The sequence below is a fragment of the Tripterygium wilfordii genome, chromosome 11, assembly GCF_013401445.1.
Source record: "Tripterygium wilfordii isolate XIE 37 chromosome 11, ASM1340144v1, whole genome shotgun sequence".
NCBI classification, from domain to species: domain Eukaryota; kingdom Viridiplantae; phylum Streptophyta; class Magnoliopsida; order Celastrales; family Celastraceae; genus Tripterygium; species Tripterygium wilfordii.
The window spans coordinates 4637243-4649784 of NC_052242.1; the positions used below are offsets into that span (position 1 = coordinate 4637243).

At 34.2% G+C, this 12542-nt stretch overlaps 1 long non-coding RNA gene across 1 annotated transcript; it reads left to right on the forward strand.

The window, feature by feature from the left end:
* The first annotated feature begins 3923 nt into the window (after positions 1-3923).
* LOC120009018 lies at positions 3924-4884 on the forward strand. Its single transcript, XR_005470589.1, has 3 exons — positions 3924-4050; positions 4148-4309; positions 4704-4884. It is a non-coding gene; the product is annotated as an uncharacterized LOC120009018 (long non-coding RNA).
* The last annotated feature ends 7658 nt before the right edge of the window (positions 4885-12542 follow it).

A 12542-nucleotide genomic window follows, 5' to 3' on the forward strand; every position in this document is an offset into this window, starting at 1 on the left:
CTATATAATGGGTCTATGATCAATCAAATCACGCTCATTCTTATATATTAAAAAAACATTGTAACACACAAGTCACTAGTTGGAGTGATAAAGATGATGTATATCACCCTTCGAGTTTCAAAAAAGAAAGAAAAGAAAAACACCTTGTAAATTAGCTATTTATTACACAAATAATTATTTTAGTGGTATCAATCTTATCATACTTATTCGTATAATTAAGTGATTAGTGTCATTATAATTGAATTGTCTTGAGAATCACGAGTAACTCAGATGGCACGCATGCGTGTGGTATCTCGAATTCGAGCCTCCCCCATTCCCTTCCCCTGTATTCAAAAAAAAATTGAATTGTCTAATCATTGAATGAGGTATTATTCAACCAATTAATCTAGTGGTATTAAGATGTAAGAAAATATTACAATTAATTTGCTACAACAATTACAATAGACTTATATATTTAATATTAGTTAAATAATAAGGACAGATGCCAGGAAATCATCAAGACTATTCAACATGTATAATTCTTGGGGAATCTAGATGGTTACGGTTCTCATACATCATCATCTAGACTCTAGACCATGTATTGAATTCCACACCCCTTTGACAATGTATATACAAAAACAAAATTATAATTAGAATCTTGTTAATTAGTGCCCTAACGGCAATGCAATGGCAATGACACTAGTCCTAGAAGGCAAAGACGATGTAAACGTGTCATTTACGTAGTATGGGTCAATTTCTTGAACGTATTAATAGAGTATATAGACTCATGAAACAACAGCCTAGACAGCTATCATCATTCAAATCATCAACAGATGTAAGTACTTAATTGGCTCCCTTTGATCAATTTTATTTGTTGTTAAAATAAATTAACTTATAAGCAGGGGTGGACCCAACCTCATGAGCATATGGGATCGATTTAGAAAAAGAAATAGTATATTAAAAAAATATTCCAAAGTATTTAGGGTGGGAAAATGCGGGGGTTCGAGAATAGCACTTCCAAAATTTTTTTTGGGTTATTTATTAATGGAAAACAACACAACATCAAAATATTATAGGATGAAGGTACGTAACAATTCAATTGATTTACAAAAATATGTTGACGATTTTCTTATATTATGAAAGTGGATTATGTGACTTTTTTATAAGAACTCTATTATGAACTATAAATTTATGATGAATTTTTTTGTTGGGTAACTTTGTTGGACCTTTTTGTAATTTTGACAAAAGTGAAGATATAAGATAAGAAAAGATAAGTGGGTCTGAGTAACTAGGCAATTGACTTCATTATTTATGTTTTGAGTAACTTAAGTATGTGATATTGCTACTTTATCATTATATAAAACTAGTTGTACACCCGCGATTCGCGCGACATATTTTTTTTATATGTTTTCCCCATAATTTTTGACATGGCTTACTTTATTATTACATAATTTTGATGCTTGGTTTCCATTATATGGAAGAGATAATAACTAAATTTATGTTTTACACATTCTTTTAAAATACCGGCTAAATTGAATGGTTCAGCTGGTTCTTCTGGAAACTGAAGGGGTTATTGGGACGATTTAGTAAAATATCAGTGAAATATCGTTTTGGTTAAATACCGATTCGACTGGTGGATTTCTGACATGAATACCAGTTATCTGATTTGAAAAAATTCAAAAATAAGAACTTTCAGTAAAAAATAAGAAAATAAATAAGTTTAAAAAAATAAAAGGGTAAAAATTGATCCTAATTAGATTTAAATGGTTACATTGTACTTGGACTTTCTTATAAGGACGTTTGTTAATTTAAGATTGAGTTTGGTAATATTATGTTTTAATAATTTGAGATTGAGTGTTATTATTGTGTTTATTACTTTATTTTGATGAATTTTAATTTCTAATATTTTTTTCTAATTTTTCTTATTATTTTCTGGTTTTTAAAATAATTTATCATTAATTATCAAGAATTTTAATTAATTAAATCATACAGATCGGCCGGTCACCGATTGCCGATGGCCTAACCTGTGGAATTTGGAATCTAATTTTAAAAAATTGTTTTGACATTACACCATGATATTTCTTTGGAAGCCCATATTTAAAAGTGTGAACATGATCAAGAACCTCAACAGCCTGTTAAACAACTAAAGAATAAATAACACAAAATACTTTTTTTTTTCCCTAATCTGCAGATTCAATATCTCTGATTCAATCTTTTGAAAAGAAATTATTTTGATGACAAAGAGACTCTCTCCAATGTTAGTTTTTCTCACATCACCTATGATCCATAAGATAAAAAAATCCATAAAATATCTTGAATAGCGGAGATGAACTGATACCAAACATTCGCTTGAAAGAATCAACTTCGGAAGTATCGCATCGCTTCGATTGCAATCCAATGACTTTCTAGCTTCTTGATAAGATTTGTTCGGCGATAAACAGGAGGGATGAATCTCACGGGAACAATAACTCCAATCAAAATTGATTTTATTTTCAATTTAATTTGATCAGTAATTACACGTGGCACTTTTACATTGAATTTAGAATCTGACGTGAACATCCCAGAAACTCGTATGTCCTCCAGTTTTAGTATAGATTATAGATTTTCAATTTAATTTGATCAGTAATTACACGTGGCACTTTTACATTGAATTTAGAATCTGACGTGAACATCCCAGAAACTCGTATGTCCTCCAGTTTTAGTATAGATTATAGATTTTCAATTTAATTTGATCAGTAATTACACGTGGCATTTTTACATTGAATTTAGAATCTGACGTGAACATCCCAGAAACTCGTATGTCCTTCAGTTTTAGTATATTTATAGATAGATAGATATAAATAAGATGTGTTAGGAGTAAAGATCATAAAGATTTGAAATAGTCTGCCCATAATGTCCTTGTGGAAATTCCCCGCCACGTGCACTCTGAATTTGACAGGACTGATATTGTCACGTCCTAAATTTCTTTAACCAAAGTCTACGTAACGTCATTTACGGGTTATTGTACGAGTCAATTTCTTTTAACGTATTAATAGACTTCATTATGTTCACATATAAATAGGATGACTTAGCACTAAAGATCACATATTTGGAAAAGACTTGCACTCTTGGTCTTGACAAGAGTGATAGGCACTGTGTCACGTCCTCAAAAATGAAGCTTTTGAAGGTCTTGGTCTTCGTCCAGATAAAAACGTCATTAGCACTAAAAAACAAAGTCAACCTAAATGTCATTTAGGTTGTATGGGTCAATTTCTCGAATGTATTGATAGACCCTATTGTTGACTATATCAATTATAGTTACTTCTGTAGAGAAATTTATCTTCAATCAAAAATGTCACAAGAAAGATTGAATGAATTAATTTTGCTATTTATTGAGCAAGATATGATGGATGAACTAGATTATAAGCATATAATCAGTAATTTTACATCTCAAATGATGAGACGGATGCTTTCAAAGAATACTTAATAACTTTATCATGTGAACTGGATTGTGCTACTTATAAAGTACCAACACTTGAATAAAACCTCACTTTGTTTGTTTGTTTGTTTGTTTCTTTTTTTTTTCCAATGGTATACCCTATAATATACCGTTTTGGACACCAAAATAATTAGAGTCGACCTAATTTAATGAAACAACAACCTAGAAAGCTATGATCATTCAAATCGCCCACGTTCTTAGTTATATAAAAAAAAAAACATTGCAATTTAGCTATGTATTACGCAAACAATTACTATTTTAACACCCGGGACTTTAAAAAAAATAACTAAATACCCTTTTTAGAGAACAAAATGGCACACGTTAATTTGGAATAAAATATGGTTTTGTGTGAGATACAAGTTGGCTCATTTAGAATTTTTGGGCCTTGTTGAAGAAGGCCGAAAACTTTAAGAGATGGGTTTAGCCCAAATTAATTTTACTTAATTTGTTCCAACAAATCTTGCTTTTTTGGGAGCTACAAGAAACATCTAGAAAGACAAGGAAGTGTGATACATAGCTATTGAAAAGAAGAAATTGGAGGAAGTAGAAGAAGCCGTGAATAGGAAGAGTAGATTGCTGATTTCGCTGCCAAGGTGAGGTTCTAAACTAGTATTTAAATGAAATTTATAGATATATTGTAGGGGTCATGGTTCTAATGTTGGTGGTGTGCTTGTTTGTCAACTTGCAAAGCATTGAAAAGTGGGGATGAGATGATCTACTGGTGCTAGTACATCTACGTTGAAGCTTTAATAGGCAAAGCTGAAAAGTGGGTTAAAGGTGTTTTGTGGCTTGTGGAAGTGGAGCTAGCATCGAAGAGTCTCAGAAACTTCAACAAAGACTAAATTGTCAAGGGTAAGTGGAATTAAATCTTGATTTAAAATATGATGGTGTTCGTACTGGTGGCAAAGCTGAAATTTTTTTTTGAAGATTTAGATGTGGTATATGTTTTGGTTATTTGGATATTGTGTTGTGCTGTGGGAGTTTTGGGATTTCTTTTTGTTGTATGAATTCCCCAATTCAAGAGTTCTAGTTTATTAAAGATTGTATGTGGCTAATGAAAGAACATTGGAAGGGGGTTAGATATATTTCCAATTTTGAAGCGTTTGTGTTTTTCTTGAACTGATAGATATATTTCCAATTTTGGGATTGTGAGATTGAGCGCCGCTATGCTGCCGAATTTTTGTACATTATGTTGATTATAATATGGGCATTTGGTAAGTATTTAATGATGGATTGTATATTTTAGGTGGTGATTAGCTATCAAAGGAATCATACAAATACCCGAGGAAGCAGGGTGTGTGTAAACTTTGTATCTAGGAGCTCCGTTTGAACACTATTAGGAATCCTGGTATGTAAGAATGATATGTTATGATGTTTTAGAGTTAGTTATTGACAGTATGTAAATTATATACTCCCGTTCCTTTTGAGTAGTTGGCTTTATGCTTTGAGGCTTGCTTGGTCTTAGTGGACCCTTGGGTTCATTGGGGTCTCGCGCTGGTCGCATGCTCATTTTTGGGTCATGATATAAATGGTCTGAAAAAAAAGTGAGAGGTCTCAACCTACCCGTTTTAAAAAGTAGATTGACTTTTTCGATACATAACATATGGTCATTGGGAGTCCTTGTATATCTTACTATATAGTGGTATATATATTCTTTTTCAAAAATGTTAAGTAAGCTATTCAAAAAACTCTAACCCTTTACGCAAATGAGCCATTGGTTGAGTGACAATGACTTTGCATGTCCCTGACTGAGGTCAAGTGGGCTTGATTTGTGCCTCCTGCGTGAGGCCTGTTGACACCTGTACTTTCATATGTTTGATTTGGTGGTGTGTGGGCTTAGTCTGCCCTTGAGCTTAATTTGTGCCTCCTGCATGGGGCCTGTTGACACCTATACTTTCATATGTTTGATTTGGTGGTGTGTTGTATATTGTATTTGTACTTGTACTTGTACTCAAAACTCTAACCCCTTACCAAATCCCTATTTAGCAATATCTTCCTAAATATTTTATAACAAACATAATTATGCTCTATACTTTTCTAAGACTCCTTTTATGTGTTGGTTTTCTATGGTCAAGTATTTTAATAAAATTATAATTTCTTTTTATGATTCGTGCATTGCACATATCTAAACTCTAGTTTATGATTATTAGAGAGAACAAATTATTTACTTTGACAAAAAATTTATATGCAAACAATGGAAAATAGGCTAAGAGTGAGTTCTAAGTTCACTTGAGATTGATTGATGGAGTTACACTTATTTTGTTCTTAATTAGAAGTACAATTTTATTTACTAAGTACTCATCACTTACTGCTCAAATACTTTTAGCTCTAGCATCGATAATTTGGAGATGTTCTTACATGTTATTCCACAACATATTCTAGTAATCTCATGATTTGCTTCCTTAACTGCACAAAACTTCAATACTTTCAGAAGACAAAATTCAAGTTTACATGGATCGAGTTCATCAATGTAGGCCATGCTAAACCCTCCTGCAAACCTGTTCAGAGATTTAAGACACAAATCATAACTAACCTGAAAGCTGAAACAACAATCTCTCCTTATTAAGTACATTCACAAATTACCTTTTCGATAAGTGAGCATAAGGTTTCTTCCTCCTATCAGCAGCTTCATACACAGACCAACAGTAAATCCATTTCAATGGGCGACATATATCATCCAAACCAATTCTCCTCAATCTATATTGATACCTTCCAACACGACAGTTTCCACATGATTAAACCCCCAATCCAGACTCTTGGTCCTAAAAAACTCACTCATCAATTATTACTGAATCCTTATGCATTTAGGTGTAATTAAATAATGAAAACTAACTTGTATGAATACTTTGCAACCTATGGCTTGTATCAAAAAAGAAAGAAAAATCATTAACAGTAAAGAAAGTAGCAGAGCTTTAATCACTTCCAACAACAATACTAGCAATACATGACTTCGAAAATACTAAATAGGAGTAAAACAAACCTTCCACAAGCCATGATGACCTTCCAAATTTTCAGTCGGAGAGTAACTTAGAAACGAGTTGCATCACCGGCCTACATTGTGGATTCACATCTAAGCATGAAATGACCACCTCCATGATGCGGTTTAGTTTATCAAGAACCTTGTACTGTGGAGGTGAAAGGCGTTGGTCTAACAAATCATTAAGTTTAATTTGTAGAGTAGCAAATGAAGATGAAGATGATGCACTTGACATGATATCGCCTGGATGACTCCCTTTGAGAACTTCTAGTGTCAACACTCCAAAGCTATATACGTCACATTTTTCAGTCATCTTCATCGTATAAGCAAGCTCTGTCGATTAAAACAAAATGATGAATATGATTCTATACATTTAAAATCAATGCAATAGAAGGATGTAAATTTACCTGGTGCGATGTATCCATATGTTCCAGCTAGTTTTGACCAATTAGATGAGTCCTACTTGAGAAGCTTAGCAGTGTCAAAGTCGGAAACATGAGCTACGTACTCCAGGTCTAGCAAAATATTTTTGCTCGATATGTCTCGATGAATGATTGGCAACGGCAAATCATGGTGCATGTAAGACAAGGCGTGCGAGACACCTTTGATGACATTCACCCTCCTAAACCAATTCAATTCTTTCCCTTCCTTGTCGTTGCTTAGAATTTTGGCAAGGCTACCTCTTCGAAGATAATCATAGACTAAGAATGTGTGCAATAGCCATGAAGTTTCACAATATTCTGATGCTTTATATTTGTTAAGACCTTGATCTCATTGAAGAATTCATTTGGACCTGCTGAACTGCTATTGTCAAGTAAACAATGGAATCTCTTGATAGCTACAATATCACCTTATGGAAGGTCAGTGTAGTAACCGGATTTCGTCCGATCCGAAAAAGAAAAAATAGAAAAAAGAACACAAAAAATGCAAAAGCTCATTTCTTTGACCTATAAGCCCATAGATATTCATAATCCCTTTCTTGGATTCTTAAATACTCAAATCTTGACCCAATAAGATCAAATCTTAGAAAATATCTAAAAATAAGAGAATTGTTTTAAAAAATGTCACATCTTTTTATGATTTTTGCTAGAAGAATGGAAAAGTAAAAAAGAAAAAGCCAAGAAATAAGGAAATGGGGTCATGAGAGAAAAAAGCCAACAAAAGGAGGAAGACAAGGAGAAAAAAAAGGGAAAGTGGGGGAATAAAGGAGAGAAATGTGGCAGGATTTAGGGAAGAAAAAAAGAATAAAAAGGAGAAGGAAAAATCGTGAGGGGAGAGAGCAAAAAAAGAAGAACAAGGGAAAAAGCCAAGAAAAACCAAGAGAAAAAGCCAAGAGAAGGGGACTAAGAGAAATTGTTGACAGAAGCGAAAGAAGGAGCTGCTGCAAATCAGAGAAGAAGTAGAAAAAAAAGGGGTTCCAGTTCTTCAAGGTATGTAGGTTTGGATATCTTGGTATGCTGGCTCCATAATGTCCAATTTTGATGTTTGGGTTCACTTATTATAGGTTGATATCTGGTGACTTTTCTGGTTTGGATATCCTTGCCTTGGTTTTGATATCAATTTTGTTGTATTTGAATATGAATCTGGTTTTGATACTCTTGATCGTTCATTGTGTTAAACCTTGATGTTGATACTTGGCTTTGATTTTTCTGGTGTGAATATTGTCAGCTCATTGTGCTCATGTATGATATGATGTTCGTTTTGATGTTATCTTGTGGTCGTACGCTTGTTTCAAAAGAAATGTGGTTTGGATTGATATACTTATTGCTGGCTGTTGGGTTCTATAGGTGTTTGAAGGGTTTGTTTTGAAGGTTTTAGTTGTATGTAATGGTTTGAGTGTAGCTTCTAATTGTAGAATGTTTTTTTGATTGACAATGATGAATTGTGACTCAAAATGGTATTCAATACTTCTATGATTATATTTGTAATTTGTGAGGAACGTGTATAGCTTGCTAGTCTGAATTTGAATCAGAAACCATGGTTATTGGTGACATAAGAGTTGTATATATATATGGTGTGCGTGTATATGTATATGTGGCGTGTGTGTATCATATGGTGTGTGTATATATATATATATATATATGTTGTATATGTGTTGGAATATGTATATATACAGTTTGTATGCTTGTGTATATGTGTTTATATGTTTATAATGTATAAAGACTTAATTTGATTGGAATCTCAATAGCATTTTAGCACAATTTTGCCCCATTTTTGTGTTTGATGTTGGATTTGGACTGGGCTTGATCCCACTTGGGCCGAACTTGATGTCACTTGGGCTGGAATACATATTTGAAGAATGGATTGGGCTTAAGTAATGGACCGGGCTTAGTGGCCATATTTGTATTTGTATCATTTGTTATTTGTATATATTTTTATCTTATTTTTGTTTGGCCTATATATCCTTGTAAATGTAAGTTATGTAATAGGATAGTGGAAAAATAATGAAAATAATGTAGAGTAGTGTAATTTATATTTATGCATATTTAAATTGATTAGTATGCATGTTAGGGGTTGTTAGTTTAGAATGCATGTTTAGGATGTATATTAGAATTTTATGCATAGATCGTTTTTCACAAATCCGCCAATTCAACAACCACGTATTTACCAAATTTCCACATAAACAATTAATAGATACTACATTGAAGTCAAATAGGAGGAGGACTTGATGACATTCAGCTCTTGCCTAGACTTTAATTGTGTTATCTTTATTTAAAACGAAAAATAAATGATAGATTAATTTATTAGATACCTAAATTAAAGTTAATTAGGAGGAGGACTTGATGACATTCAGCTCCTGCCTAGACTTTAATTGTGTTATCTTTATTTAAAAAATAAATGATAGATTAAATTATTAGATACCTAAATTAAAGTTAATTAGGAGGAGGACTTGATGACATTCAGCTCCTGCCTAGACTTTAATTGTGTTATCTTTATTTAAAACGAAAAATAAATGATAAATTAATTTATTAGATACCTAAATTAAAGTTAATTAGGAGGAGGACTTGATGATATTCAGCTCCTGCCTAGACTTTAATTATGTTATCTCTTTAAATTAAAATATCACTTATATTCATTGAAATCATGGAAATTTAATACATAAATTAAGGTTAATTAGGAGGAAGACTTGATGACATTCAGCTCCTGCCTATGCTTTAATTATGTTCAAATTTAAGTATCATTTATACTCGTAAAAATAATGGTAACTGAATTGAAGTTAATTAGGAGGAGGACTTGATGACATTCAGCTCCTGCCTAGGCTTTAATTATGTTATCTCTACAAATTAAGATATCATTTGTACTCGAAAAATAATGGTAACTAAATTAAAGTTTATTAGGAGGAGGACTTGATGACATTCAGCTCCTGCCTATGCTTTAATTATGTTATCTTTTCAAATCAAAATATCATTTGTATTGGCAAATAACTTTTCAAGAAAAAGCACATAGATTAATCTAGGTAACCTTTTAGGGAGTTGTGGGGTGCCTAACACCTTCCCCACACTCAATAGACCCCCTTACCTATTCTCTGGTTTGTAGACCATTTTTAGTGTCCAATTGCACTTAAATCAATTGGTGGCGACTCTAAACATTTTTTCATCCTTCCATCGCCGGTCCGCGTCGTGACCCTGGTTGCGACAACTGGCGACTCTGCTGGGGACATTGGTTTTTATACCAAAGGGGTTGAGCCTGTATGATTATTTTTGTGCTTTTCTTGTATAGTTTTTATGTTAGTTCCTATTTGTATTTGTATGTTAAATTTGAAGAATTTGATGGATTTGTTCAATGTTGTAGATATCTTCATCAGAAATGGGCTTTGTGGAATTTAAATGTTAGGAATATTGGTTTGTATGCCCCCACACACACATTCACATATCACTACACACACATAACCCTATACCCGGGTTACTTAGTGATTAGTGAAGGTTGACCTACCACTTTCATGGGATTCACTTCCCTGTATGGGTGGGGGAAGACACCTTCCTGGATTGACGTCCTCTTATGACATTAAGGGATGGGCTTTTGTGATCTAATGGAGCAAAAGCCACATGATCCAGAGACCTCGCGATTAGTTAGTTAAACCACCCATATGCACCATAGATAAACCGTAGCCATGGTTCTAAACCTCCAGAAATTTTTAGGCGGTGTTACCCATTTTAGGAACAAAGGGGGCATTCCTATCCTTAACTATTTATTTCACATGCCTATATTCTTGTACATTATATACCATGTATCTTTATCCCTTATTTACATATTCATATGTACTTAATGCATTAGTTAGATTATACTTGTATATATACATTTCTTAAACCACACATGTTCATACACCTGCCATGTATATGTTAGCCTAGGTTGTACCCATGTGCATGCTTGTTAATTATCCATACATGACCATATATGCTTGCACACTCGTTAATCATCCATACATGTACATATATACCTTTCATATACATAACTATTGCACATATAATAGATCAATTGTTTTAAATCGTCTTGTTTAATTATTTCTTAGGATTTGCACAAATAATAACCATATGAACGCACATTTTTGAAAAAAATATAAAATGAGAACTAATGTCGTTGTTTTCAATAATGCACAGAAAATCATAAATAATCATAGCGTCCAAGAAGCAACACCGTCACCCCTATCAGACTCGCCTACAATCAAGAATTACTGAGAATATGGATCATGAAACAGGGGAGCAGAGTCAGAATTAGGATATAGTTGAACTGAAAGAGCAAATGGCCCTATTAATGAAGAATATGGCGTTGCTGATGAAAGGAAAGGGAGCAGCTGAAAATTCTGAAACACTGGAGATTCCTGAGAATCATCTACACCAGGAAATACCAACTTACCCACCCGGGTTTACTCCTATTCGTAATCAGCCTTCGCCTGGGTTGCATCAGCATCAGTATGTTTCCCAACAGGCAACCACTCAGAATCCGACATATATTCATCCAGTTGAGACCCATGCGCATGATAATCCCTTCCCAGTCGATGCTAATGTTGCAGAAGTTGTAACCGCCAGAGTAGTGAATGAGGGAGTTCAGAATGAAGAAAATAACTCAATGGATGCCATTAAAAAGTTGGAAAAGAGATTAAGAGCCATGGAGGGTTTTAATGTTTCAGGGATGCTGAATCCGGCCAATTTGTGCCTTGTGAAGAATCTGAATATTCCGCATGATTTTGTACTACCAAAATTCAGTTTGTTTGATGGCACTGGAGTTCCATTGGATCATCTAACGATGTATTGTCGACGTATGCAGCCATATGCAAGCGATGAGAAAGTGTTGATGCATTATTTCCAAGATAGTCTGATTGGGGCAGCTCAAAGGTGGTTTAATACTCTTAATCCCTCATCAGTAGCTTCGTGGGAGGATTTGGCTGAAGTGTTTATGAAGCAATATAAGTACAATGAAGAGAAGATCCCTACCATTTATGATCTGCAGAATACAACAATGAAGAGCGGGGAAAGCTTCAGGGAGTTTGCTCATCGATGGAGGGATTTGGCAGCTCAGATAATTCCACCACTGTCAGAGAAGGATTTGTTGAATGCTTTTATTGATGCTCTCCAGGAACCTTATACTTCCAATTTGGCGGGAGGTGGCCACAATAACCTAGCTGATATGATACAGGCAGGAGAACGAGTTGAACGATGTATGAAGAGAGGTACTCTGCATTATCCCACCCATGATAAATTAGACCCAGCTAAAGCAAGTAAAGGCAAAAAGGCTGAAGTGCATTATGTGAATTTTGATTCAAATCCAGCTGTTTATAGTGTGCCTACTTCAGATTATCGCCCTAGAAGCAATGCCCCAAGGATGTCAAGCCCAGGAGCCTACTATAATCATACCCACACCCAAAATCCTTATCCACCCCGATTCAATGCACCATCACCCAATCAATACTCGCAAAACCCAAACACTTACCAAAATTTTCAAAACCCAAACACTTACCAAAACCCTCGTCCAAATTTCCAAAACCAAAGACCCGGAAGACCCGTTGAGCATTTCGATCCTTTGCCCATAACCTATGCTGAATGTTTCACGAAACTTCAAGCGCAAGGAGCAGTGGCTCCTGTTCCGGGACGGGTTCACCAACCTCCATAT